Raw genomic sequence first — 5,301 nt, 5'->3', positions numbered from 1 at the left:
TTGCAAACCAATCAGGTTGGTACACCAACACATTGTATCTATTCCAAGAGTTGGGACGCTAGAACACTTTGTCTTTCAAGTTTCGGCCAATGCCAGGCTCTCCAATCTATTTCTGATCCGCATACATGAGGATATGTGGATGCTAGCACTTCTAAGAGTCTACTAATGAGAAACCTTTCATAGATCCCCAATTTATCACCATGAGCTCCCCATCCTTCCAGCAACAACTTCTGTCATCCCAGAGATGCAACAGTTTATAGATTCCTTTACTGCTCACTTGCCGTGCAATTTCCATTCAAAAAGGATTTAAGGAGCCCCTTTCAAGTTTGGAAAGCCATGGGGAACAATTACGGGAGGAATCCTTGAAGTAGTTGAAATTCTCTCCCCATTCTAGAGTTGAGGCTCCTTTGTTACACTTCCGTGCTAGTTCTCCTATGCAGCCACCAAGCTTGAGGGATGCCCAACAAGGTGCCAAAATCTTGTCCGGCACTGTGGCCATCTTCCATATGCCCCCTCCTGAGGCAAGCTTTGCGTTGTCCATCATATCTCAAGCCATAATAGCCCACTCCTGTTTCTGTTTGTCAGAGAAACCATGAGTTTGGTACACAAAGCTTCTGCATGTATCATAGGGTCAATAATCCCGATATCGCCCTGCTTCTTAGGTCTTGCAACCCATTTCCATATTTCCCACTGGGGTTGTGGCCTTCATGTTACTTTTCCATAAAAACCGCTTGATAGGCTTCAAGAATTCTTTCCAAAAATTGGATTTGCTCATTTTAAGCAACGATGATACAAATGAGATGTACGGCATGATGAAAGCATGGTTCATCAAGTATCAACAAATTAATGGAGATAGAATTTCTTGCAATGTATGCAAGCTCTCTGCACTCATTTCTCAAAGATACAATGTATGTGAAATTGCATGGCTTTGACATTTTCTTTACATGTTTTGTTGATGGCACTAAATAGCAACATGGGCAGGTCTTCCACAAATAATTAGACCAAAGACTGCCTTTGCCAGGCAAAAAAAACCCTCAAACACCTCTTTCTTCCCTTGGCTCCAAAACCGCTCTTTGTTGTTGGAGTGTTTTCTTCAAATGTTGGCAAAGGGGATTCTGCCACATGGTAGTTCCTCCACCTTGCCACCTCCCCGACGGTCCCCGCTACTACTAAGCAATAACCGACCTTTACCTGTAGGCTCAATAACAGGTTTCCTTGAACTGCAAGCTCAACAATCATGACTTGGTGGGTTGCCTTGATGAAGACTGACAGTCCATGACTTGCTGGCTAGGGGTCACTTACACCAGCCAAAGATCTATGTCATTGTCCTCTACAAACCACACTACCAAGCCTGCTCTTGAAGTACCAAACCTCCCTCATCTGACCTCTTGCTTTCATACTACCCGATCTCCCCCATTTGGCCTCTCTCTCTCTCAAGCCTACTTTTGCTCACTCTCTCATACCATACCATGATCCTAGAATGAGCTGCTCTCTTGGACCTCGCAGCTCATTCTAGGCTAGGACCTCCTCTCGCATTCTCCCCAACGTTCAGTTGAGAGGGACAAGGGTCTTGAGTTCAACTCTCCTCGTCGGATAGATCTTTAAGGTGTCTTGGGATAGTTTCCTAGGATGTTAATACAATCTTCTTCTTCTTCTCTCTCTCTCTCTGTCGCCGAAGGTGAAGAGTTCAGGTGCTGGCTGTTGCAGTGCGACAGTATGAACCTGGACAGTACTCAAGCTCAACCTGGACAACAGCAGGGCTTGTCAGTGTAGAGATCTTTCATTAAAACTTGAAGCTAAGGAGCCTTACCTTGCAGTAACGTACTTCGTCAGAGGACCCCCAAGAATCTCAACCACACAGTAATTTGCTGCCGTGTTTGTGTTGATGCGTGCAAGGCAAAGGCCTGGCCAGGATGGAATGGCTAGCTTTATGTTGGGCCTCATTCAAGCAGAGGGGCGAGAAGGATAGGTTGATGCCTAGGCTATGAATGGCACATGAAGGGGATGCAATAGCTGTAACAAGCAAGCTCATTCCTTTAGGCTCTGATGCAGGCATTCCCCTTCATGCGGCATCCATGACCTCGGCATCAGCCGATCGCAATCGCCATCACTGATGGAAATCATCAGCACTGTCATCTTTATTCCTATAGTAATTGTCATCATCATCGCCATCATTATGATAATCATCATCACTGATGTCCTCATTCCTACTGTTGTCATTGTCGCTATCATCATCATATTCATCCAAATCATTTTGCAAGTGTAGTTCTAGAATTTGGCAATCAGGTGAAGATCCACTTGGCACTTGGATTCATTGAGCATGCCACCTTCGATGTCTGATGTCTGACATCGAAGGTGGCATGAAGATCCACTTGGCACTTGGATTCATTGAGCATGCCACCTTCGGTGTCTGACATCGATATTCGGAGACGCCCATCTATGATTGACATGGTGATGCCACAAACTTGATACTTCTGCATCATGAGAAATTGTAGGTGCTAGAAAGGTGTATTGATAGCATTTCAATGGTTTTTTGCATACAATCACAAAGTCTCTCTCTCTCTCTCTCTCTCTCTCTCTCTCTCACACACACACACACACACACACACCCACACCCACCCACAGACACGTACACAGACTGATAATCAATGGAAGGCTGTCAAAATATATAATGAGGAAGGGACATAGGGCAATATGGACGCAGCCTCTTCTGCGGAATCAATGAGGTACGTCTGCAAAGAAAAGCTTTAATCCCAAAAGAACCTCTTTTTCAGAAAAGACGCATCCTCTTTTCCGCGGGATCGATGAGTGCCTGCAAAACAAAAATTTTAATCCGATAAGATCCTCTTTCTCAGAAACACGCAAGAGTGCCAAGTTGGCAAGCAGCATCTCTTTCTCAAAAAACACGCAAGGCCCTCCCCCGCCTTCATTTCCGTCCTGAGAATACGTCTTGAGCTCAAAACTTCCCTCTCTCTGTCTCTCTCTCTCTCTCTCTCTCTCTCACACACACACACACACACACACACACACAGTATGGTGCATGTGCAATGATGAGTTGATTATCATTCCTAAGTTCTCTAACACTGTAAACTTGAGTTGAACTCATGGCTTTTAAAAGACTACCACAGGAGCCCTTGGGTGGTTAAATATATCCTTTCACCCTCGGTCATAAGTGACACGGGGTGTCACTCGAGGGATCAACGGCGGGGAATGGCGCTCGGCAAGGCGGGGGATGCTTTAGGCTGTCGGATCCACGCAACGGGGGGGTAGACTCTTATAGTATTGCACTCACCACCTTTTCAAGCAAGTGCGACAGGCGACGGACTGGATAGTGAGTGCGAGTCTCAAGTGGGAGGTGGAGAGGTCGAGTCCCGAGTGGGTGAGGGTGGGGACGTTCCCTTTGTGCCATGCAGAAATGGGATCAATGGTGGATTTAATATCCACCGTAGATCCCTCGAGTGAGTCCGGTGACACTTATGAACGAGGTCCTTCCACCCCCCCAAAAGGGGTAAAATACCTAAGGAAAAAAAGGGCAGATTACACCAAAAAAAGGGCAAAATACCCAAGAAAAAAAGGAGGGCCCCACAAATCGGCATTCAACGTGTAAACTTATAACATTTTTGCTCATAAATTAATTTCTAGTTGAAGAAAGGCCCACCCCCTAAAGTCTAAGCTTTTCCACGTGATTAGTGTGTCCGTGATGTGTGAATCTTTTTTTTTAAAATTTGGCAAAACTAACAATGGTGACTAAAATATATTAACAATAACACAGATTCAAGTCATGCTCGTGCCAAGCCATGGCATCTCCTGGTAGCCAAGATACATCGGCTAATAGGGGAGCCACCCCGCATCACTAGGAAGTACCCCTGTGGAAAACTTGGCTAATTATGGCGGTGATAATCAGACAATACGGCATCAATTGCCCTAATCCACTCCTCAAATTTGATTTGCTTCCCAAAGGCGACGATCGTATCCCTACTTTCTCGAATAATCTCTGTGAACCTAGCTGTTATCAAGGCATTCTCGAAGACCCGACTGTTCCAAATGTGTTTGAAGAAGCAATATCCGACGATTTACGCACTAACAAGAAGCGCTTGGCTCTTGAACACCTTCACTCCCAAAAAGAGATCGTTCTTGTAGAGACCTATCTTCCATGTCTTTTGGACCCATTTGCATAACTTCCATACTAGGCCGCAAATCGTTGAGCAATCCTTGAACAAGTGAGGGAGGTCCTCACTAGCCTTTCTACACTACGAGCATCTATCAGAAGCAATCCCTCTGGCAAGGACCAGTATGTAGGGCTCCCCATGATACCTTCCAAAGAAAGTGTCATGCCAAGGGTAGGACTAGGCGGGCACGGCCCTGGCAACGTACCGGACACACATGCAGTAAAGGGGTCTATATATGGAAGAGGGCCAAGGGCCTATATATAGGATGGTTGGGAGGTTATTCGCATGTCTATCTACCATGCGGTCTCACATTGGTAATGAAAATGTCTCATGGTTGGTACCTAGGTGTGACTAAGTTTTCACATTTTGTTATGGTCCAACTTTCGTTGCAAGGCTTTCACGTACATACCGTGGAAAGTCTCGTCATGGAGTTGCGGTTTGGATTTGTTTGTGTTAAACGCATGAACACTAGGTGTTATGGGCCCTACTGTTTAACACAGATTTGTTCGGAGCGGCATGCAAATTCATGGACTTCATTGTTTCTACAAGTTTTTGTACTTCAAGTGCAACCTCTATAGCAGATTTAGTATGAGTTTACACCCGGCCATACACGATAATGGTTTAGTATGGGTGCTTGTGATTGGATGATCTAAACTCTATGAGTTTACTTCGGTCAGATTCATATCAAGTATACGACTAGAACCTCACTTGGTGAGTTGTAGGTTATCATCAGTCATGGAAGACTGTCTGTAATTGATTGGGGAAAGCACCTCACTCTTATTCTCTGCTATTCATCCCGTGTTGGATGGGTAGCTTACAAGCATTCTATTTAGTACTAAAGGATATGCTAAGCGTATCGCCGCATACGTTAGTTAACCACGCTAAAGGATATGCTAAGTGCATACGTTAGCAAGAAGTGACACAACTGGATCGGTTACCTTTCTGGTTTGGAGTTTGTTTCACATGATGAACGACATGTTGCGACTAGTTTTAGTCTCTGCCTATTATTCTCAGGTTATCAACCTAGATCATCAATTTGGATGAGGTTGGTTACTGACAAGAAACGACAACAAGTCAAGGACTTGGTTGGTGTTGATAAGTATATCAGCATGTTACTTTCATGGAAAGTTGA

The 5,301-nt window shown here is 44.9% G+C and overlaps 1 long non-coding RNA gene across 1 annotated transcript; it reads right to left on the bottom strand.

Moving 5' to 3' along the window:
- Positions 1–833: 833 nt before the first annotated feature.
- LOC147427020 (uncharacterized) lies at positions 834–2,939 on the bottom strand. The gene is made up of 2 exons (XR_015186274.1): positions 1,811–2,939; positions 834–1,744 (listed from the first exon to the last, which is right to left on the bottom strand). It is a non-coding gene; the product is annotated as an uncharacterized LOC147427020 (long non-coding RNA).
- Between the last annotated feature and the right edge of the window lie 2,362 nt (positions 2,940–5,301).

This window comes from Adiantum capillus-veneris, chromosome 24, assembly GCF_014529385.1.
Source record: "Adiantum capillus-veneris isolate H3 chromosome 24, ASM1452938v2, whole genome shotgun sequence".
Classification (NCBI taxonomy): Eukaryota; Viridiplantae; Streptophyta; class Polypodiopsida; order Polypodiales; family Pteridaceae; genus Adiantum; species Adiantum capillus-veneris.
This window is presented reverse-complemented; position numbering and strand designations above follow the sequence as displayed.